Source organism: Coregonus clupeaformis, chromosome 8 (assembly GCF_020615455.1).
Source record: "Coregonus clupeaformis isolate EN_2021a chromosome 8, ASM2061545v1, whole genome shotgun sequence".
Taxonomy (NCBI): domain Eukaryota; kingdom Metazoa; phylum Chordata; class Actinopteri; order Salmoniformes; family Salmonidae; genus Coregonus; species Coregonus clupeaformis.
The window spans coordinates 43072563-43097503 of NC_059199.1; the positions used below are offsets into that span (position 1 = coordinate 43072563).

At 44.6% G+C, this 24941-nt stretch overlaps 1 pseudogene; it reads right to left on the reverse strand.

The window, feature by feature from the left end:
* Positions 1-2611: 2611 nt before the first annotated feature.
* The window catches only part of LOC121572089, a 134658-nt pseudogene continuing 112328 nt past the window's right edge, over positions 2612-24941 (reverse strand).

Sequence of the window (24941 nt, forward strand, 5' to 3'; positions counted from 1 at the left end):
TGGAGACATTTCAATGGCTATACAATGTATGTAAACATGAACAAATTATGATTCCTGGATAAGATAATGGAATATAATGACTCAAATAAGCTTAAAAAATATTCAAAAGACATTTAGCATAAAACGTCATTACAACTATGTCAATGTCCTTTAAAAAAAATGATGTAAAGGTATCTAAGAAAAATTAATATTAAATCCAAAAAGGTTGTATCTATCTAGTGGAATGTTTGTAATCTCGGTAATCGTGTATGTACTGTGGTGAAACCGAGTCAATGATGAACCTGCACACAAATGCAATCCTCTCTTTCAGATTCGGTATCTTTCTTCACATGTTTCAGTGTACACAGGTAGTGGGATAAACATTATGCCCTGTTCTGAAAATGCCAACCATGGAAACCAAGCCATTGCGTAATCACAGGGCATAAAACACAAACAGAATCATCTGAAAAGATAAAATCACAAAAGAATGATGGCATGGTCATATTATTTGCCAGCTTTGAGACATAGAATAATGGATGACTCTCACTCTATTTTAACAATCGGGTAGAAGCGGGTAGAGTTACGAAAATCTACTCTAGTTTTCTAAGGCAGCGGTTGGGTTTTACTTTAGTTATTTAGAGCAGGGGTTCTCAAACTTTTTGGGGTCGGGGACCGCTTGTGTGTTAGCAAATTCATCAGGGACATCTGCAGTAGCCTACATGGCTGGATGAACAAATGCTGCATTCATGACAACTGGGAGCTCGGAACTCTGTACTCGGAAATCTCCGACCTCAGACTTCAGTGCGTTCAAGACAACTGGGAACTCTGAAAAAAACTAGCTCCGAACTGTTATCCAACTCGGAATTCCAAGTCAGAAACTCGGGCCTCCTCTTAGAGCTCTGACTTTCCGACCTGAAGATCACTGACGTTTTTTTTCAGAGTTCCCAGTTGTCTTGAAAGCACCATGGGAAAGAACATTTAAAAGGCCCACCTCTTGGCATGGGAGAGATACATTTTTTGCAGTTTTCAAGCTAATTTCCTGCAATTCTACACATTTTGCCATGATGCAGAGATATTTTTTGTTGTTGCAGCTTTAAAATAATATCCTACAAGTCTACACATTTTGCCATGAGGCAGAGAGAACACTTTGCAGTTTTAAAGCTTAAATTACAGTGCATTTAGGTTAAAACAAACATTTTGGGGGAATAGTATTGAGTTGAAAAATGGATAATTGGTGGAGTACTGTGGATACCAATATACCTGTGAGCCTCCTAGGCCCATGTTGCCCAGGGTTAAGAACATACATTGTAGATTAATAATATTACATTGTATTACACACTTTAAACTTATTCCACAGATCCCTTGGCCAAAAGTCATTTAATCTGTTTTTAGTAATATACATTAAAAAAATTAATGTAAAAAAAACAACATATATATTAGATCTGTCCACTTACGCCCTACAGTACCTCCGCGACCCCACTTTGAGAACCCCTGATTCAGAGAATATCAAAAAGAGGTTGAAAGCAGGTTACAGGAGGCTGAAGAAACAATATTATGCATACACAGGACCTTCTCTTTGCATGTTACAAATTCATGGAACGGTTCACTTCACACTAAGAGGAATCAGTCCACTCACTAAGTCCTTAGTCATTCATTGTGTGAAGTGCTCTGATGTGATACAGAGGCAGGTTTACTGTTAGCAGACTAAAGAGTTTAGTTAATACAGTAGTTGAAATCCAGTGTTGAGATCTCCATTGTAGTTCCAGTAAGGAGTATGAATACATTTTCTTCCCACAAACTTGGTTCTTATTCCAGTAAGACTTGAACTTGTCTATTCAATAGACTTCAGTTCCTCTTGAGTAGTTCCAGTGTTATCATCATTCTCCGGTGGTAGGAGCCAAGCAGCAGGCCTGACTCCTAGTGGTGGGATCTGAGTATTGCCCCACCATCCACTACACAGGCCTGACCCCTAATGGTGAGATCTAGCTATTGCCCCACCTAGTGGTGAGACCTGGGTATTGCCCCACTATCCACTACACAGGCCTGACCCCTAGTGGTGAGATCTAGGTATTGCCCCATCTAGTGGTGAGATCTGGGTATTGCCCCACCTGGTGGTGAGATCTAGGTATTGCCCCACCTAGTGGTGAGATCTGGGTATTGCCTCACCATCCACTACACAGGTCATTTGTAGAGTATGTGCTTCATCAGAGCTATAATGGGAAGATTCAGATTCCATAAATCCATCGATCTATCTGCACAGGATATACATGTTCATGATATAAAAATGTGACATATTTATCTCTATATGTACATTGTCATTGTGTCTAAAGGTGTTTTATATAACACATCATAGAAAGAGGAGGAACACAGACAGGTGTGAAGCTGATACATTTGGGGGGTTTCTGTTTTGAGATTAAGATTTTACTCAGAATTAATAAATAAACCTGAATTACAGCAAAATAAACCAAATGTAATGGAGGTGGAGGTTTGGAAACACTATGACAGGGTTTCCAAAACTTGGTCCTCAGGACCCCAAGGGGTGCACATTTTGGTTTTTGCCCTAGCACTACACAGCTGATTCAAATAATCAACTAACCATCAAGCTTTGATCATTTGAATCAGCTGTGTAGTGTTTGGGCAAAAAACTAAACGTGCACCCCTTGGAGTCCCGAGGACCGAGTTTGGGAAATGCTGCTCGACGAGGATGCACAATGAGATGAAAGGCAGGCAGGTGGGTGGGCAGCATCTTTACTATCCAATTATCATTTAGGTATTTGTTCGGTGGTACAGTAGCGTGACAGCCTCCATCGCTACAGCCTCCAGTAGTAGTGCACTGAACTCCACAGCCTGAACCCAAGTCCTGTTAGGTGTTATACTAGAGATATTAGAGAAAAGGAGGAGATGGGAATCCCATTGGGCTATGAATGGAGGAACGTATAACGCCCCACTCAGCACAGCAGACTGTCAACCAATCGCATTCACGTTGTCATGCTGCGTCACGCGTTTGCTAAGCTAATCGTCACGCAGTTCGCAAAGTCAGGGTATGAATCGAGAAACCTTCCTGTTTTCCTCAAAAGTACGTAATGTCACGATTCCAAAGCTATACGGTATTACAGAGAAGAAGATAATTATCTCACATCTCGGAAAATATTTGTAATGTTGTACTTGTTGTTCACGAAATTCATGTTAATGATGGGTTTTTGACCCAGCGCCCAATTGAGCTCTCCTTGTCCCAGAATCGCCCAGAATGCACTGCGGGCCCATTGATGACACATGGGCAACATACACAATGGGCATTAATACGATTCCACTGGAGTTTCCCATCTCCTCCTTAAAAGTATCTCTGGTTATATCCATAGACATATCACATACTACATCTGGTATTTCAGCTCAGTGGTTCTGGTGACTGTTTCTATCCCTGGAGATGCTACTTTGTAGTGGTTGTTGGTAGAAAGACAAGGAGAGGTAGGTCTTAAGCCGTGGGTTACTCTGCTGCGCCCTCTGCTGTTTCGGAGTGGCCCTTGCTGCTGGGTTTGTGGGCCTGTTATTGTTGCTGCTCCAGCTCTTTCTTACGGAGCTTCTCTCGCTGTTTGTCCAGTTTCTCCCGGTTCCTCCGAGCTTTCTCCATCAGGACCTTGAGGTCCTTTGCCTTCTTCTTGATCAGAGCCCGGTCCTGGGAGGAGGCAACGCCAAGGGTCTGTACACACACACACACACACACACACACACACATACAGAACAGGGATCAGATATGGAGGGGATGTGAGTGAACAGGTGCATATCAGTAAGGGAAATCAAGTCCAGGGAATGGAACGCAGCAGCTATGGTCCAATAAAATACATCAGGAGCTGTAACAATTTCTGCCTGCCTGCCTGTTTTTTTTTTTTTTTTTTTAACAGTTAATATCTTTGGTTTCAAAGCTTCAGGGCAAGTATAGAAGCTAATGACAGAAATGTATTCAGAATCAATTACTATATTCAAACGTTAAACTACTTATAGGTTGGCGGGTTTCACCAAACACCCTAATATGACAAAATGTAAACAAGGTTATACTAGTAACTTACCAGTAACTAACTAGGAACTAAGGCCAGGATTCAATCCAAGGCACGTTGTAGAGAAGCGCACTTTATCAGACTTTTACATTTGAGCTGACATGATGCTTTACCATGAATGCGATCTCGGCGAATGTCGGGGAAAATGCTTTTAAAAGGCGCATTGTCGACTGTATAGTGCGGTGCTCTATAGCGCAACTCGGATTGAATCCCGAAGTAACTAACACAGCTGGATATGCACATTAACACAGGCTTCAGCCCTTTACCTTTAGCTCATTGCTGTCCAGCTGCAGTAGCTGGTCTCCGTCTACGTTCTTGGCCGTGAACTCTGGGATGTACTGCTCCAGGTTTAGTCCCATGAGCCAGCGGGACACCTGCTGGGAGGTCCACTCTGTCACAATGAGGTTCTGCCACTGGTGCTGCTTGGGGCACTGGCCCTCATCTAGGATCTACACACACACACACACACACACACACGGTTGGAGGTCTACAGAGAACCAAGCTTTCTAAAACCATTATTTCTGTCTCCACATGCAGCGACGAGAGCAAACACATAGTGATGGGTGATTTTAAAATGAATAATTTCTAAATGTTAAGAATAGAAGTTGACAGCATGCTGAAGACTGAACATCACATAAGAGACATGAACTCCAAGGTTTTGGAGTATCTACCGGTATGTTAAAACAATATGAGAATTATTGACGGATGGGAGGCATGCGTGTGATGTAAACACATTTCCTTTTAGCAGCCTTGGTGGCCGTTCAGAGCCTGATCTCACCTCCTCATCTATCATATCCAGACTCTGAACATAGCAGCAAGGGGGACAACAGGACAGGAGAGGCCAGTTAACACAAAAACACAGTAGCAGCAGCGGGACAGGGCACACAGCAGGGTTTCCCAAACTCGGTCCTGCACCCAGGGGGGGCCCCAGGACCGAGTTTGGGAAACCCTGCAGGGTACATACAAGATCCAAAATGGCTGAATAGTGAACCTACAGTTGCTTACATCAAAGTTAGTTAAATTGAATATAAGTTGTAAGGAATTAAACAGGGAACAGGCCATTGTTGATACTGGGTTGATACTTTATGTAAGATCAAATCTTTCTTTCTCACCTCGTCTGAGGAGAGCACCAGGGTGTGTGAGCGACCGGACATCTTGGCTTCAGTCAGCAGACCACTGACCTCCCCTGAGCTGCTACTGCTGGTACTTAGATCATCCTTCACCACAGGACCCTATGGAGAACAACACCATGCAGAAGTCTATTAGTCCTCAGTCAAAACATTGTTTACATCCAAAATGGCATCCTATTCCCTATTTAGTGCTCTATGGGCCCTGATCAAAAGTAGTGGGGATTATTCTGCGGACCTATGGCTAATTCATGGACGTATTGTATTATTCAATGATAAAAAAATGTATGTGACGTAATGAAATATAACTTTAATATTATACTGCATAATGAAGTTAAATGTGCAATTTTACTGTGGTTTGAGTTGTCTGGGGATCTGTAGCTGAACTGAGTCATCTTGACCTAGAGGTGTGTGTGTGTGTGTGTGTATGTGTGTGCATATGTCTGTCTGTGTGTGTGTGTATGTGCACCGCATGCATATGTGTGTGTGAGTGAACACACATGTGCATGTGTGTTTATGTGTGTGTGTTTACCTGTGAGACCTCAGTAGTTCTGCCTATCCCCAGTGATAACAATAATAAACGCTGTCTGGCAGACAGACTGGGGGCATCTTAATATGAGAAGAGAGAGATACGGCACTTGAACCTCACCTTAGGGGAGGGGTAGGCAACTAGATTCAGCCACGGGCCGATTTTTGTTGGAGCGGATGGTCGGGGGCCAGAAAATTATTATAATGATTTGTACACTGCAAATTGACCACAACTAAGCCCAGAAAAATAACAATCATTTCATACCTTGATTACATTGACACACGATCGCGTCTCTTTTTTTATTTGTGGGAATACTTGGGAACAGATTTCCTAAATTAAACACATTTTAAGCTGAATTCCTGGTGATTTTAAAGTATTCCTTTACTAAAAACTTTGGGGGGCAAAACAAAATCGCTGTTGCCTAGGCCTGCCTTAGGGTTATGTATCAGGGATGAAAGACTAGGTACTATGCAAGAAATTGGATATTATATTGAAGTGATTTCCCAATTGCTATACCTTGATTGATAACATCAGTGGCTAGAGAATATCTAACTAATGAATTACTATGTACAAATCAAACAGCCAGTCACAAATTGAGAGCCAGATAATGTGATTGAAAGAGAAAAACCCAACCTCTGAAATTAAAATAAATAAATAAATGATGATTCACATTCTTGAAGAAATGATGATTGATTCATTACTGGTCAGATTTCCATTTGATTTAATTAACTTAAGTCTAATCCAATATGGCTCTATATTTGTGTAAATTACTGAAATTAACTTAGACCATGTCATGCCCTGCTATGTACATCAGTGGAGGCTGCTGAGGGTAGGACGGCTCCCCTGTAGCTCAGTTGGTAGAGCGTGGCATTTGCAATGCCAGAGTTGTGGGTTCGATTCCCATGGTGGGCCAGTATGAAAAATGTATGCACTCACTAACTGTAAGTCGCTCTGGATAAGAGTGTCTGTTAATGACTAAAATGTAAAAAATAATAATGGCTGGAACGGAGCGAATGGAATGGCATCAAACACATGGAAACCATGGAAACCATGTGTTTGATGTATTTGATACCATTCCACATTACCACAAGCCTGTCCTCCCAATTAAGGTGTCACCAACCTCCTGTGATGTACAGTACTTGTTTGTATTCTGTTTGATTGGGTATGATTGGAGCAAACAAAAATAAATACAATACCAAGTAATATGAATAGGATAAGAAGTGGGGCCATGTAAGAGATTTCTGTTAAACGCATCAAAACCAGACACAGGTTAAATCAATGCAATGTGAACAAACAATATGCAACATAATAAATAGCCTATAGGTATTATCTGCATTAGCACACAATACGTATTATCATGTAGATGCCCTGTTTCTGTTCACCGTGCCAACAGTATCGAATCAATGTCGGTTTCCCAAATAGCACTCTCTTCCCTACATAGTGCACTACTTTTGACCCTATGTAGGGAAGAGAGTGCAATTTGGGACGCAGCCAGAGTCTACAGTATTGAATCAATGTCAATAGTTTAAACCCTCATGGTCCAGTACTAGCCTGGTACCCATACTGTCTGTGCTGAAGCCAACTGTAAAATGAATTCACACTATCATCAGCCTATCATCAGCCTATCATCAGCCTATCATCTATACAAGGACAGAAGAGTTACTGTGCGTACAGCTTGGGACCTGGCTAGTCTAGTACCACTACAGACACACCGTTTGGACTTCTCTTCACTCATACCTTGGCCTTGAGCTTCTCTGGGCTATTCTCAGCAGAGGGCTCTGTAGAACTGGGGAGAAGAGATGGGTTAGTAGAGAAAACACAGATCCCACATTGAGATACAATAACAGTGTAAAAATAGGTAGATGTTGGTAGAAAAAAACAGAACAACAGATTGTGACAAACACCTACAAACAGAGCCAGAGTTACTAAACATTCACACCAGTAAAACGCCTTCACCTCCAGAGAGATTCACACCAGTAAAACGCCTGCACCTCCAGAGAGATTCACACCAGTAAAACGCCTGCACCTCCAGAGAGATTCACACCAGTAAAACGCCTGCACCTCCAGAGAGATTCACACCAGTAAAACGCCTGCACCTCCAGAGAGATTCACACCAGTAAAACGCCTGCACCTCCAGAGAGATTCACACCAGTAAAACGCCTGCACCTCCAGAGAGATTCACACCAGTAAAACACCTGCACCAGAGAATGACACTTAAAAGGAGATGAAGAAACCAGACAGGTTCATGTAGTATCCCGCTGTCTTTGTTGTCCTGTGTTTCTCTGTAAGAATAACAGGGAGGAGCATAGTGAACTGACCCAGGCAGTGTTGGAGGTGAGGTGGATGCTAAAGGGAGTGGACAAATTGACCTCTCTCTGATCCACGGCTGAGTCACACAGAAATACATCTACTAAACATAAGACCTGACTACTGTGTGTGTGAGTATGTATGTGTGAGTATGTAGTGTGTGTGTGTGTGTGTGTGTGTGTGTGTGTGTGTGTGTGTGTGTGTGTGTGTGTGTATGTATGTGAGTGTATGCGTGTGTGCGTAGTACGGCACAGTAAGCTCTTGCTACCATTCACATGAATGGACAGCCATAGAGCAAGCAACTAGGATAGGCTACTTCTACATGTGTTGTCCATCGATTGATCCACACACATACCCCAGCCCAATCCAGTGGTGTTCTGGCGGAGGAGGGGTGGGGTTGGGGGGTAAGTTAGGGTTGTGAAAGAGTTTATCGACGGAGGGGTGGTTTTTGTGGGATGGAGGGGTGGATCTTGGGGGTGGGAGGGGTGTGCAGTGATCCCTGTGGGTTGTGTAGGAGTCCCAGCTGTGTTGCTTTCTGCAGTCACAGCAGCTGCTGCCAGCCAACCAGAGCCAGCCTCACTGAGTTACAGAGTCAGACCTACAGTGGGGATTTAGTTTACCACACTCTTAGAAAAAACTTTTCCAAAAGGGTTCTTCGGCTGTCCCCATGGGAGAACTGTTTTTGGTTCCAGGTAAAATTATTTTGGGTTCCATGTAGAACCCTTTCCACAGAGGGTTCTACATGGAACCAAAAAGGGTTATTCAAAGGGTTCTCCTATGCGGACAGCCGAAGAACCCTTTTAGGTTCTAAATAGCACCTTTTTTTCGAAGAGTGCCGTCACAGACACAGACACACACACAGACACACATACACACACACAGATCTGTACCTAGGGGAAACTTCACCCCGGAGCCAGAGGAACACAGTGGCAGAGAGGTGGTTAGTACCTGTTTTCAGGTGAGTTTCTGGGATCTTTCCCTTTGCTTCGTGTCAGTGGGTCCAGACGGCTCCTGGTGGTCTTCTCCTCCAGGCTGAGAGAGGGGCTGGACACCACAGGAGACTGAGACCCTGCACACATCATCAGAGAGGTTCAAGAAATAGATGCAAACATACAGCAACAAGTAGTAATATCACTACATTGTAATCAAGGACGTGACTTTCTCGGAAATCATAATTGAAGACAATGTAGGTTCCGCATTCATATTCTTGAGATGCTGCCCACATCATCATAACAGTTTTTGCTCTGTACTGAAAGCGCTCTATTTTGAAAACTTGACCTATGACATGTACAATTTTGGGATGATTATATTAACAGTGGACTAATGAACAAAATACTAAAAGATGAGTTAACTATCCCTTTTTATTTTTTTTATTTTTATTTCACCTTTATTTAACCAGGTAAGCCAGTTGAGAACAAGTTCTCATTTACAACTGCGACCTGGCCAAGATAAAGCAAAGCAGTGCGATAAAAACAACAACACAGTGTTACATATGGGGTAAACAAAACATAAAGTCAAAAATACAACAGAAAATATATATACAGTGTGTGCAAATGTAGCAAGTTATGGAGGTAAGGCAATAAATAGGCCATAGTGCAAAATAATTACAATTTCGTATTAACACTGGAATGATAGATGTGTAAGAGATGATGTGCAAATAGAGATACTGGGGTGAAAATGAGCAAAATTAATAACAATAGGGGGATGAGGTAGTTGGGTGGGCTAATTTCAGATGGGCTGTGTACAGGTGCAGTGATCGGTAAGGTGCTCTGACAACTGATGCTTAAAGTTAGTGAGGGAGATAAGAGTCTCCAGCTTCAGAGATTTTTTCAGTTCGTTCCAGTCATTGGCAGCAGAGAACTGGAAGGAATGGCGGCCAAAGGAGGTGTTGGCTTTAGGGATGACCAGTGAGATATACCTGCTGGAACGCATACTACGGGTGGGTGTTGCTATGGTGACCAATGAGCGAAGATAAGGCAGGGATTTGCCTAGCAGTGATTTATAGATGACCTGGAGCCAGTGGGTTTGGCGACGAATATGTAGTGAGGACCAGCCAACAAGAGCGTACAGGTCACCATGGTGGGTAGTATATGGGGCTTTGGTGACAAAACGGATGGCACTGTGATAGACTACATCCAATTTGCTGAGTAGAGTGTTGGAGGCTATTTTGTAAATGACATCGCCGAAGTCAAGGATCGGTAGGATAGTCAGTTTTACGAGGGCATGTTTGGCAGCATGAGTGAAGGAGGCTTTGTTGCGAAATAGGAAGCTGATTCTAGATTTAACTTTGGATTGGAGATGCTTAATGTGAGTCTGGAAGGAGAGTTTACAGTCTAACCAGACACCTAGGTATTTGTAGTTGTCCACATACTCTAGGTCAGAACCGCCGAGAGTAGTGATTCTAGTCGGGTGGGCGGGTGCCAGCAGCGTTCGATTGACGAGCATGCATTTAGTTTTACTAGTGTTTAAGAGCAGCTAGAGGCTACGGAAGGAGTGTTGTATGGCATTGAAGCTCGTTTGGAGGTTTGTTAACACAGTGTCCAATGAAGGGCCAGATGTATGGTGTCGTCTGCGTAGAGGTGGATCTGAGAGTCACCAGCAGCAAGAGCGACATCATTGATATACACAGAGAAAAGAGTCGGCCCGAGAATTGAACCCTGTGGCACCCCCATATAGACTGCCATAGGTCCAGACAACAGGCCCTCCGATTTGACACATTTAACTCTATCTGAGAAGTAGTTGGTGAACCAGGCGAGGCAGTCATTTGAGAAACCAAGGCTATTTAGTCTGCCAATAAGAATGCGGTGGTTGATAGAGTCGAAAGCCTTGGCCAGGTCGATGAAGACGGCTGCACAGTACTGTATTATCGATTGCGGTTATAATATCGTTTAGGACCTTGAGCGTGGCTGAGGTGCACCCATGACCAGCTCGGAAACCGGATTGCATAGCGGAGAAGGTACGGTGGGATTCAAAATGGTCGGTGATCTGTTTGTTAACATGGCTTTCAAAAACTTCGAAAAGCAGGGCAGGATGGATATAGGTCTGTAACAGTTTGGATCTAGAGTGTCACCCCCTTTGAAGAGGGGGATGACCGCGGCAGCTTTCCAATCTCTGGGGATCTCAGACGTTACGAAAGAGAGGTTGAACAGGCTAGTAATAGGGGTTGCGACAATTTCAGCAGCTAATTTTAGAAAGAAAGGGTCCAGATTGTCTAGCCCAGCTGATTTGTAGGGGTCCAGATTTTTCAGCTCTTTCAAAATATCAGCTGTCTGAATTTGTGTGAAGGAGAAGCGGGGGGGGGGGCATGGGCAGGGTGCAGAGCTGGTGGCCGGGGTAGTGGTAGCCAGGTGGAAAGCATGGCCAGCCGTAGCAAAATGCTTGTTGAAATTCGCAATTATTGTAGATTTATCGGTGGTGACAGTGTTTCCTAGCCTCAGTGTAGTGGGCTGTTGGGAGGAGGTGCTCTTATTCTCCATGGACTTTACAGTGTCCCAAAACTTTTTGGAGTTAGTGCTACAGGATGCAAATTTCTGTTTGAAAAAGCTAGCCTTTGCTTTCCTAACTGATTGTGTATATTGGTTCCTGACTTCCCTGAAAAGTTGCATATCGCGGGGGCTGTTCGATGCTAATGCAGTACGCCACAGGATGTTTTTGTGCTGGTCAAGGGCAGTCAAGTCTGAGGAGAACTATGTAGGGAATAGTGTGTCATTTGGGAAGCAGCTTGTATTAATGCAAGGAAATAGTGTGTCATTTGGGAAGCAGCTTGTATTAATGCATACTGTGATCACTAGCTCTAAGACTTACAGTAGCCAAAGGCTTGAGATGTGTCCTTGGATTAAAGCTTGTTTTGTTTGTTGCTCCTCTTCTGCAAATCCCTCTTATTATTTTTGCCCCCACCGTGCATTACCTCTGAATGCACTTTGAACTTGGACCTCGTACTCCAATGCCACTTCAGTAAACAAACCAACAGTAAATCATCGCATACAACATCTGTCCTTAAGACATGGGGCATGGGCAAGTTGCAGCGGAGGGTGCAGAGCTGGTGGCCGGGGTAGTGGTAGCCAGGTGGAAAGCATGGCCAGCCGTAGCAAAATGCTTGTTGAAATTCTCGATTATTGTAGATTTATCGGTGGTGATAGTGTTTCCTAGCCTCAGTGCAGTGGGCAGCTGGGAGGAGGTGCTCTTATTCTCCATGGACTTTACAGTGTCACAAAACATTTTGGAGTTAGTGCTACAGGATGCAAATGTCTGTTTGAAAAAGCTAGCCTTTGCTTTCCTGACTTCCCTGAAAAGTTGCATATCGCGGGGGCTATTCGATGCTAATGCAGTATGCCACAGGATGTTTTTGTGCTGGTCAAGGGCAGTCAAGTCTGAGGAGAACCAGGGGCTATATCTGTTCTTAGTTCTGAATTTTTTGAATGGGGCATGCTTATTTAAGATTGAGAGGAAAGCACTTTTAAAGAACAACCAGGCATCCTCTACTGACGGAATGAGATCGATATCCATCCAGGATACCTGGGCCAGGTCAATTAGGAAGGCCTGCTCGCTAAAGTGTTTTAGGGGGCATTTTAAAGTGATGAGGGGTGGTCGTTTGACCGCGGACCCGTTATGGACGCAGGCAATAAGGCAGTGATCGCTGAGATCCTGGTTGAAGACAGCGGAGGTGTATTTAGAGGGTAAGTTAGTCAGGATGATATCTATGAGGGTGCCCATGTTTACGGATTTAGAGTTGTACCTGGTAGGTTCCTTGATAATTTGTGTGAGATTAAGGGCATCTAGTTTGGATTGTAGGATGGCCGGGGTGTTAAGTATAGTCCCAGTTTAGGTCACCAAGCAGTACGAACTCTGAGGATAGATGGGGGGCAATCAATTCACATATGGTGTCCAGGGCACAGCTGAGGGCTGAGGGGGGTCTGTAGCAAGCGGCAACAGTGAGAGACTTATTTCTGGAAAGGTGGATTTTTTAAAGTAGGAGCTCAAACTGTTTGGGCACAGACCTGGATAGTATGATAGAGCTCTGCAGGCTATCTCTACAGTAGATTGCAACTCCACCCCCTTTGGCAGTTCTATCTAGACGGAAAATGTTGTAGTTGGGGATGGACATTTCTGCATTTTTGGTGGCCTTCCTAAGCCAGGATTCAGACACTGCTAGAACATCAGGGTTGGCGGAGTGTGCTAACGCAGTGAATAACTCAAACTTTAGGGAGGAGGCTTCTGATGTTAACATGCAAGAAACCAAGGCTTTTACGTTTACAGAAGTCAACCAATGATAGCGCCTGGGGAGTAGGAGTGATACTGGGGGCTGCAGGGCCTGGGTTAACCTCTACATCACCAGAGGAACAGAGGAGGACTAGAATAAGGATACGGCTAAAGGCTTTAAGAACTGGTCTTCTAGTGCGTTGGGTACAGAGAATAAAAAGGGCAGATTTCCGGGCGTTGTAGAATAGATTCAGGGCATTATGTACAGACAAGGATATGGAAGGATATGAGTACAGTGGAGTTAAACCTAAGCGTTGGGTAACAATGAAAGAGATAGCATCACTGGATGCACTGATTGAGCCGGTCTCCGCGTGTATAGGGGGTGGAACAAAGGAGCTATTTGAGGCAGTTTGAGAGGGACTTGGGGCTCTACAGTGAAATTGTATAATAAGAACTAACTGGAACAGCAATAGGCAAGGCATATTGACATGGGAGAGAGGCATAAAGCAATCACAGGTGTTATTCGAGAGAGCTAAGACAACAACTGGTAATGGCGATGAAAGTTTGGGCTGAGGCTAAACAGATAAACAGGACAGGGTATCGTGTAAAGGAACAGTCCAGCAGGCATCAGCTGTGCAGCTGAGTGATCATAAGGTCCAGTGAACAGCAATATGTGAGTCCGAGAGCAGTTCGAATTGGTGCTACAGCACAGGCGAGCAGGAAGCACGGCTGTTGATTGCGTGTGCTTGCGGGCCGGGGCTAGCAGATGGATCTTCGTGGTCGTCGCAACGGGAAGCCTGTTGAAACCACAGACGATTACGTCGGCAGACCAGTCGTGATGGATCGGCGGGGCTCCGTGTTGACACTAGGAGGTCCCGTCCGGTTGACAGAGAGGTAGATAGCCAGGAGATGGGCCTGACTCGAGGCTAGCTCAAGGCTGATTAGCCAACAACAACATCCATTCGGTTGCAGCTAGCTAGTTGCGATGATCCGGTGTTAAAGGTCCAGTGATTCAGTGATTCCGGCAGAAAATCAGATATGTTCTGGGTCGATAACGTGCTGTGCAGACAGTGCAGACTGGCCGATAATAGTCCAGGCTAGAGCTGGCTGGTAGGTAGTGCAGGCCACGGACAATGGTGAAAAACCGCTAACGGTGGCTAATAGCAAGTAGCTAGTTAGCTGGCTACTCCCATCCGGTAGACAGAGAGGTAGATAGCCGGGATATGGGCCTGGCTCGCGGCTAGCTCAAGGCTAACTGGTGCTTGCTTCGGGGGCAGTGGTGATTAGCCAACAGCAACATCCATTCGGTTGCGGCTAGCTAGTTGCGATCCGGTGTTAAGGTCCAGTGATTCAGTTATTCCGGCAGAAAATCCGATGTTCTGGGTGAAAAAACGCTAACGGTGGCTAATAGCAAGTAGCTAGTTAGCTGGCTAGCTAGTTTCAACTGGAGATTCTAGATAAAAGGTACGTCAATAATAGAATCCGTTCCACATTGAGTGAGGCGGGTTGCAGGAAAGTATATTTAGTAGAAGGATGAAAAGTGTGATAGGGAAATATATAAAAAAATAAATAAATACAGGCTATTTACACGGACACACTACAGAGTACACGACCGCACTGCTACGCCATCTTGGAGCACCTTTAATGATGTGGATAACACTTTAGGTATAATGGTGTATGATGTGGTTCTACACTGACCGTTGTTGTCTGCAGCCTGCTGAAGGAGGTTGTGTCTGGGGGAGCCCTCAGCACTGCCAGGGGCCCTGGAGGCTCTGGACTCATCCACAGTACTGGAGGCTGCACTCCGGATGGACGAACAAGTACTGCCAGGGCTCTCTGATGCCTGGGAAGCGAGAGAGAGAGAGAGAGGGGGGGAAGGAGAAGGGGGGACAGAGTAAGAAGGATGGAGGGAGGGATCAATAAAGAAGGAGAAAGATGGAAGGAGATAGAAAGAGACGAACACAGAGAGAGATTTACTTTAACAATGCTATCAAAAATCAGAGAAACTGAGACAGTCTACCCTGAGACAGTCTACCCTGAGACAGTCCACCCTGAGACAGTCCACCCTGAGACACCTGACAGCCACCTAGCTCTGTAAATGAAACATGTTCTCTCCCTCCCTCCCTCCCTCCCTCCCTCCCTCCCTTCCTCCCTCCCTCCTTCTCTGCATCATTATCCTCAGGTGGTTATCTTACCGTAGTAAAGGTTACACACTAATTGCATGACTTCCTTCTGTATAGTGGCTGGTGACTGTCTGTCTTCAGTATAGTGGCTGGTGACTGGTTCGTACAGTGACTGGTGACTGGTATAGTGGCTGGTACTGTCTCCTCTGTGTAGTGTCTGGTGACTGTCTGTCTTCAGTATAGTGGCTGGTGATTGTCTGTTTTCAGTATAGTAGCTGGTGACTGTCTGTCTTCAGTATAGTGGCTGGTGACTGTCTGTTTTCAGTACAGTGGCTGGTGACTGTCTGTTTTCAGTATAGTGGCTGGTGACTGTCTGTCTTCAGTACAGTGACTAGTGACTGTCTGTCTTCTGTATAGTGACTGGTGACTGTCTGTCTTCAGTACAGTGACTGGTGACTGTCTGTCTTCAGTACAGTGGCTGGTGACTGTCTGTCTTCAGTATAGTGGCTGGTGACTGTCTGTCTTCTGTATAGTGGCTGGTGACTGTCTGTCTTCAGTATAGTGGCTGGTGACTGTCTGTCTTCAGTACAGTGACTGGTGACTGTCTGTCTTCAGTATAGTGGCTGGTGACTGTCTGTTTTCAGTACAGTGGCTGGTGACTGTCTGTTTTCAGTATAGTGGCTGGTGACTGTCTGTCTTCAGTACAGTGACTGGTGACTGTCTGTCTTCTGTATAGTGACTGGTGACTGTCTGTCTTCAGTACAGTGACTGGTGACTGTCTTCAGTATAGTGGCTGGTACTGTCTTCTCTGTGTAGTGTCTGGTGACTGTCTGTCTTCAGTATAGTGGCTGGTGATTGTCTGTTTTCAGTATAGTAGCTGGTGACTTTCTGTCTTCAGTATAGTGGCTGGTGACTGTCTGTTTTCAGTACAGTGGCTGGTGACTGTCTGTTTTCAGTATAGTGGCTGGTGACTGTCTGTCTTCAGTACAGTGACTGGTGACTGTCTGTCTTCTGTATAGTGACTGGTGACTGTCTGTCTTCAGTACAGTGACTGGTGACTGTCTGTCTTCAGTACAGTGGCTGGTGACTGTCTGTCTTCAGTATAGTGGCTGGTGACTGTCTGTCTTCTGTATAGTGGCTGGTGACTGTCTGTCTTCTGTATAGTGACTGGTGACTGTCTGTTTTCAGTATAGTGGCTGGTGACTGTCTGTCTTCTGTATAGTGGCTGGTGACTGTCTGTCTTCTGTATAGTGACTGGTGACTGTCTGTCTTCAGTACAGTGACTGGTGACTGTCTTCAGTATAGTGGCTGGTACTGTCTCCTCTGTGTAGTGTCTGGTGACTGTCTGTCTTCAGTATAGTGGCTGGTGATTGTCTGTTTTCAGTATAGTAGCTGGTGACTTTCTGTCTTCAGTATAGTGGCTGGTGACTGTCTGTTTTCAGTACAGTGGCTGGTGACTGTCTGTTTTCAGTATAGTGGCTGGTGACTGTCTGTCTTCAGTACAGTGACTGGTGACTGTCTGTCTTCTGTATAGTGACTGGTGACTGTCTGTCTTCAGTACAGTGACTGGTGACTGTCTGTCTTCAGTACAGTGGCTGGTGACTGTCTGTCTTCAGTATAGTGGCTGGTGACTGTCTGTCTTCTGTATAGTGGCTGGTGACTGTCTGTCTTCTGTATAGTGACTGGTGACTGTCTGTCTTCAGTACAGTGACTGGTGACTGTCTGTCTTCAGTACAGTGGCTGGTGACTGTCTGTCCTCTGTATATTGGCTGGTGACTGTCTGTCTTCAGTACAGTGGCTGGTGACTATCTGTTTTCAGTATAGTGGCTGGTGACTGTCTGTCTTCTGTATAGTGGCTGGTGACTGTCTGTCTTCTGTATAGTGGCTGGTGACTGTCTGTCTTCAGTACAGTGGCTGGTGACTGTCTGTCTTCAGTATACTGGCTGGTGACTGTCTGTCTTCTGTATAGTGGCTGGTGACTGTCTGTCTTCAGTACAGTGGCTGGTGACTGTCTTTCTTCAGTATAGTGGCTGGTGACTGTCTGTCTTCAGTATAGTGGCTGGTGACTGTCTGTCTTCAGTACAGTGGCTGGTGACTGTCTGTCTTCCTGCTTTTCTAAGCCTATATACTGTATTCCGAGATTGCGTCCCAAATGGCACCCTATTCCCTATATAGTGCTGAGTCCTATGGGCCCTGGTCCAAAGCAGTGCATTATAAAGGGAATAGGGTGACATTTGGGGGTGAACCACTGCTCAATATTATTGCTGATTAAGGGAAAAAGCTTATAACTGGGAAATAGTGTTTTCCAAAAGAGACTTTCCCAGCAATTAACTCAGTAAGGAGGGAGAATAGGTTTTGACACCACTCAGGATTAAATAGGTGTGCCGCAGGGCAGACTCGTAGCCAGTAATTAATACATTACATAAAGGCTTTTATATAAGGGCAGAGGACAGACAGGGCTACCCACACACACTCTCTGCATGATTCACTTGAATAAAACATAATATGAAACCAGTTCAATTCATTTTCAATGAGTAATGTTGATCCAACATCTGGTAGTGATTATAGCAGACTGATGATATCATCATTGAGACTAAAGTCTGTGTGAGTCAGCAGAACAGGTCCTGTGTGTGCACATGTGTGTGTGCTCATGTGTGTGTTCACCATGCGAGTGTGCCCATGCGTTCACCATGCGTGTGTGTGTCCATACAAACCTCTCCCTCTGTAGAGCTGATGCTGTCCTGTAGTAGTCCTCTGGAGAGTCTCTGTTTGCTTCCAGTGTGGGGATCCGCCTCACTCAGCTCTGGAACAACACACACATCCTTAGTTATCATCAATTACATGTCTACAACAGTCATAAAGGTCTAGCCTGATCCCAGATCTGTTTGTGCTATCATGTTTGGCATGACAAGGACTCAACATTATAGTGTAAACAGATCTGGGACCAGGCTAACAAAGGTCCTCTTGCTATAGAATTACATGAAAATATACACTACCAATCAAAAGTTTGGACACACCTACTCATTCAAGGGTTTTTCTTTATTTTGACTATTTTTTACATTGTAGAATAATAGTGAAGACATCAAAACTATGAAATAACACATATGGAATTTAAAGTAACCATAAAAGTGTTACACAAATAGATTTTATATTTGAGATTCTTCAAAGTAGCCACCCTTTGCCTTGATGACATCTTTGCACACTCATGGCATTCTTTCAACCAGCTTCATGAGGTAGTCACCTGGAATGCATTTCAATTAACAGGTGTGCCTTCTTAAAAGTTAATGTGTGGAATTTCTTTCCTTCTTAATGCGTTTGAGCCAATCAGTTGTGTTGTGACAAGGTAGTGGGGCTATACAGAATATAGCCCTATTTGGTAAAATAAGTCCATATTATGGCAAGAACAGCTCAAATAAGCAAAGAGAAATGACAGTCCATCATTAGTTTAAGACACGAAGGTCAGTCAATACGGAACATTTCAAGAACTTTGAAAGTTTCTTCAAGTGCAGCCGCAAAAACCATCAAGTGCTATGATGAAACTGGCTCTCATGAGGACCGCCACAGGAATGGAAGACCCAGAGTTACCTCTGCTGCAGAGGATAAGTTCATTAGATTTACCATCCTCTGAAATTGCAGCCCAAATAAATGCTTCACAGAGTTCAAGTAACAGACTCATCTCAACATCAACTGTTCAGAGGAGACTGTGTGAATCAGGCCTTCATGGTCGAATTTCTGCAAAGAAACTACTACTAAAGGACACACAATAAGAAGAAGAGACTTGCTTGGGCCAAGAAACACGAGCAATGGACATTAGACCGGTGGAAATCTGTCCTCTGGAGTCAAAATTTGAGATTTTTGGTTCCAACCGCTCTGTCTTTGTGAGACTCGGTGTGGGTGAACGGATGATCTCCGCATGTGTATTTCCCACCGTAAAGCATGGAGGAGGAGGTGTTATGGTCTGGGGGTGCTTTGCTGATGACACTGTCTGTGATTTATTTAGAATTCAAGGCACACTTAACCAGAATGGCTACCACAGCATTCTGCTGCGATACACCATCCCATCTGGTTTGAGCTTAGTGGGACTATAATTTGTTTTTCAACAGGACAATGACCCAACACACCTCCAGGCTGTGTAGGGGCTATTTTACCAAGAAGGAGAGTGATGGAGTGCTGCATCAGATGACCTGGCCTCCACAATCCCCCGACCTCAACCAAATTGAGATCGTTTGGGATGAGTCGGACCGCAGAGTGAAGGAAAAGCAGCCAACAAGTGCTCAGCATATGTGGGAACTCCTACAAGACTGTTGGAGAAGCATTCCAGGTGAAACTGGTTGAGAGAATGCCAAGAGTGTGCAAAGCTGTCATCAAGGCAAAGGGTGGCTATTTGAAGAATCTCAATTATAAAATCTATTTTGATTTGTTTAACACTTTTTTGGTTACTACATGATTCTATATGTGTTATTTCATAGTTCTACAATGTAGAAAATAGTAAAAATAAAGAAAAACCCTTGAATGAGTAGGTGTGTCCAAACTTTTAACTGGTACTGTATATTACAGTTTACATTTACATTTTTGTCATTTAGCAGACGCTCTTATCCAGAGCGACTTACAGGAGCAATTAGGGTTAAGTGCCTTGCTCAAGGGCACATCGACAGATTTTTCACCTAGTCAGCTCGGGGATTAGAACCAGCGACCTTTCGGTTACTGGCACAACGCTCTTAACCACTAATCTATGATAAAAGAGAGGCTGTTTGTCATTCGGTACCATACATGTGTAGATCTATCGCAGGCCCTTACCCCCAATCAATCTCCTTAGACTAGCGTCCTGTCTAGGGGGTGTACTTGGACATCAAGATGCCTCACGCTATAGAAACAGGAGATAGGCTCCTGTTCTATGAGCCGTTTTGGCACTCACAAGCCAAGCCTACTTACTTTACTATGGATAGATTTACAGGACTGTATGAACGGTATGTAAATACACACAAAAATCACACCACACTAAATCACAGAACTAATCACAGGACTAATCACAGAACAGGCCTAATCACAGAACTAATCACAGAACTAATCAGAGAACAGGTCCCTCCCTCCCTCCCTCCGCCTCTCTCCCCCTCCGCCTCGTTCCCCCTTCCGCCCTACCCCCTCTCTCTCTCCCTGATATTGCTTAATCAACTGCCTCATTCAGTCTCTCCAGATCTGGATCATTACTCAGAGACTGCCCACTGTGCCCTCATCAGGTCTATTATGGCTCCTGGAGATGGCAGATCAAGGGCCGCTGCATCCATTATAATAGACTGGGACTGGAAGAAGCCAGAGGAGCCCAGAAGAAAAAAGGACAGTGAAAGTATGGATCCCAAATGGGACCCTATTTCCTACATAGTGCACTACTTTTTTTTCTCAAAAGTAGTGCACTAAATAGGAAGTAGGGTGTCATTTGGGACGCAGCCATGTGTTTACGTCTTAAGGACAGATGTTGTATGCGATGGTTTACTGTTGGTTTGTTTACTGAAGTGGCATTGGAGTACGAGGTCAAAGTTCAAAGTGCATTCAGAGGTAATGCACGGTGGGGGCAAAAATAATAAGAGGGATTTGCAGAAGAGGAGCAACAAACAAAACAAGCTTTAATCCAAGGACACATCTCAAGCCTTTGGCTACTGTAAGTCTTAGAGCTAGTGATCACAGTATGCATTAATACAAGCTGCTTCCCAAATGACACACTAATCCCTACATAGTTCTCCTCAGACTTGACTGCCCTTGACCAGCACAAAAACATCCTGTGGCGTACTGCATTAGCATCGAACAGCCCCCGCGATATGCAACTTTTCAGGGAAGTCAGGAACCAATATACACAATCAGTTAGGAAAGCAAAGGCTAGCTTTTTCAAACAGAAATGTGCATCCTGTAGCACTAACTCCAAAAAGTTTTGGGACACTGTAAAGTCCATGGAGAATAAGAGCACCTCCTCCCAACAGCCCACTACACTGAGGCTAGGAAACACTGTCACCACCGATAAATCTACAATAATTGCGAATTTCAACAAGCATTTTGCTACGGCTGGCCATGCTTTCCACCTGGCTACCACTACCCCGGCCACCAGCTCTGCACCCTGCCCATGCCCCCTCCCGCTTCTCCTTCACGCAAATTCAGACAGCTGATGTTCTGAAAGAGCTGAAAAATCTGGACCCCTAGAAATCAGCTGGGCTAGACAATCTGGACCCTTTCTTTCTAAAATTAGCCGCTGAAATTGTCGCAACCCCTATTACTAGCCTGTTCAACCTCTCTTTCGTAACGTCTGAGATCCCCAGAGATTGGAAAGCTGCCGCGGTCATCCCCCTCTTCAAAGGGGGTGACACTCTAGATCCAAACTGTTACAGACCTACAGTGCCCTCCACAATTATTGGCACCCCTGTTTAAGATGTGGTCGAGGACTTCCAAAAATTCTCATTTTTTTTTAAACAACATAGAACCCAAATGCAAAAAAAGAGAAAAATCCAACCTTTTATTTAAGTACATTACTTTGGTGTAAAAAAAAAAAATCACACATTTAGAAAAAAAAAACCTTGAAATCATGTGTCCCACAATTATTGGCACCCCTGATGCCAACAAGACAACACTTAATCTCCTCCTTTAACATTTCACAAGATTGGAGAACACAGAGAGAGGGATCTTTGACCATTCTGGGGGGTTCTTTGCACAATCTTTCTAGATCATCCAGTGTCCTGGGTCCTCTCTTATGCACTCTCCTCTTTAGCTCGCCCCACAGGTTTTCGATTGGGTTGAGGTCTGGGGACTGAGATGGCCATGGGAGGACCTTGAGTTTGTGACTGCTGAACCATTTTTGTGTAGATTTTGCCACATGTTTTGGATCATTATCCTGCTGAAAGACCCAATGACGACCCATCTTCAGCTTTCTGGCAGAGGCCATCAGGTTTTTATTTAAAATGTCCTGGTAGTTCAAAGCGTTCATAATGCCATGCACCCTAACAAGGTTCCCAGGGCCTTTGGAAGAGAAACAGGCCCACAGCATCACAGATCCTCCACCATACTTCACGGTGGGCATGAGGTGCTTTTCGGCATACTCATCTTTTGTTTTACGCCAGACCCACTTAGAGTGTTTGTTGCCAAAAGCTCAATCTTAGTCTCATCTGACCAAAGCACACGATCCCAGTTGAAGTCCCAGTGCCGCTTAGCAAACTCCAGACGTTTACATTTGTGAGTGTTAGTGAGAAAAGGCTTTTTCCTTGCATGCCTCCCAAACAGCTTGTTGGCATGTAGAGAGTGTCTGATGGTTGTTTTGGAGACTTTGTGACCCCAAGATGCCACTCTTTGATGCAATTCTGTGACAGTGAGCTTAGGACTTTTTTTTACTTCTCTTACCATCCTCCTCACTGTGCGTTGTGGCAAGATAAACTTGGGACCTCTTCCAGCCTTGTTTGTCACTGTTCCAGTTGTTTTAAACTTCTTAATTATTCCTCTGACTGTAGATACGGGCAAGTTAAGGCGAGTGGCTATTTTCTTGTAGCCATTGCCTGACTTATGAAGGTCGACACAAATCTGCCTTACTTGAATGGTGTGTTCTCTTGTCTTTGCCATGTTGACAAATGGGTAAGAGAATTAGGCCTCTGTGTCACGTCATATTTATACCCCAGGGAAACAGGAAGTCATGAATTACTAATTAAAAGTTCCTAGATACCCTGACCAACTTTAGCAACTACAGAAAAATATATTTTTAAAAAATCAATTAAAATTTTCAGCGGAATTGTTAGGGGTGCCAATAATTGTGGGACACATGATTTCAAGATTTTTTTTTCTAAATGTGTGATTTTTTTTTTACCACCAAAGTAATGTACTTAAATAAAAGGTTCGATTTTTCTCTTTTTTTGCATTTGGGTTCTATGTTGTTTAAAAAAAAATGAGAATTTTTGGAAGTCCTCGACCACATCTTAAACAGGGGTGCCAATAATAGTGGAGGGCACTGTATATCCATCCTGTCCTGCCTTTCGAAAGTATTTGAAAGCCAAGTTAACAAACAGATCACTGACCATTTCGAATCCCACCGTACCTTCTCCGCTATGCAATCCGATTTCCGAGCTGGTCATGCACCTCAGCCACGCTCAAGGTCCTAAACGATATCATAACCGCGATCAATAAAAGACAGTACTGCACAGCCGTCTTCATCGACCTGGCCAAGGCATTCGACTCTGTCAACCACCGCATTCTTATTGGCAGACTAAATAGCCTTGGTTTCTCAATTGACTGCCTCGCCTGGTTCACCAACTACTTCTCAGATAGAGTTCAATTTGTCAAATCGGAGGGCCTCTGGCAGTCTCTATGGGGGTGCCACAGGGTTCAATTCTTGGGCTGACTCTATTCTCTGTGTATATCAATGATGTCGCTGTTGCTGCTGGTGACGCTCGGATCCACCTCTATGCGGACGACACCATTTTGTATACATCTGGCCCTTCATTGGACACTGTGTTAACAAATCTCCAAACGAGCTTCAACGCCATACAACACTCCTTCCGTAGCCTCCAACTGCTCTTAAACACTAGTAAAACTAAATGCATGCTCTTCAACCAAACGCTGCTTGCACCCACCCACCCGACTAGAATCACTACTCTCGGCGGGTCTGACCTAGAGTATGTGGACAACTACAAATACCTAGGTGTCTGGTTAGACTGTAAACTCTCCTTCCAGACTCACATTAAGCATCTCCAATCAAAAGTTAGATCTAGAATCAGCTTCCTATTTCGCAACAAAGCCTCCTTCACTCATGCTGCCAAACATGCCCTCGTAAAAATGACTATCCTACCGATCCTTGACTTCGGCGATGTCATTTACAAAATAGCCTCCAACACTCTACTCAGCAAATTGGATGTAGTCTATCACAGTGCCATCCGTTTTGTCACCAAAGCCCCATATACTACCCACCATTGTGACCTGTACGCTCTTGTTGGCTGGCCCTCACTACATATTCGTCGCCAAACCCACTGGCTCCAGGTCAACTTTAAATCACTGCTAGGCAAATCCCTGTCTTATCTTAGCTCACTGGTCACCATAGCAACACCCACCCCTAGTCTGCGCTCCAGCAGGTATATCTCACTGGTCATCCCCAAAGCCAACATGTCACGGATTCAGCCGAGGCTGCTCCTCCTCCTTGCTCGGGCAGGCTTCGGCGTTCGTCGTCCCCGGAGTACTAGCTGCTGCCGATCGATGTTTCGGTGTTTGTCTTGTTTGGTCTTTATTGTTTACACCTGTTTCCCATTATGTTTTATTGTGTTCCCTTTATAACCCTCTGTTTCTCATTGTGTATTGTGCGTAATTGTTTTGGTCTTTGCGGCAGTTGCCCATGTATGCGGGTCTTATTATTTCCTCGCTGTTTGAGGTTGCCTGTGTACTTTGTATTTTGCACTGCATCCAGTAAAGTTTCTGCCAGTAGCTCGGTGTCCTGCTCTTGACTTCGCCTACCGCATACACGTCGCTGTGACAGAATTTCGCACCTTTAGACATGGAGTCAGCAGGAGCGGCGGTGCCAGCTGGATCAATAGAAGAGCGCGTAGAACAACAAGCGGCTATGATCCAGGCTCTCGGCACCGCCATGGAACAGGTGGTGAAAACCGTGGAG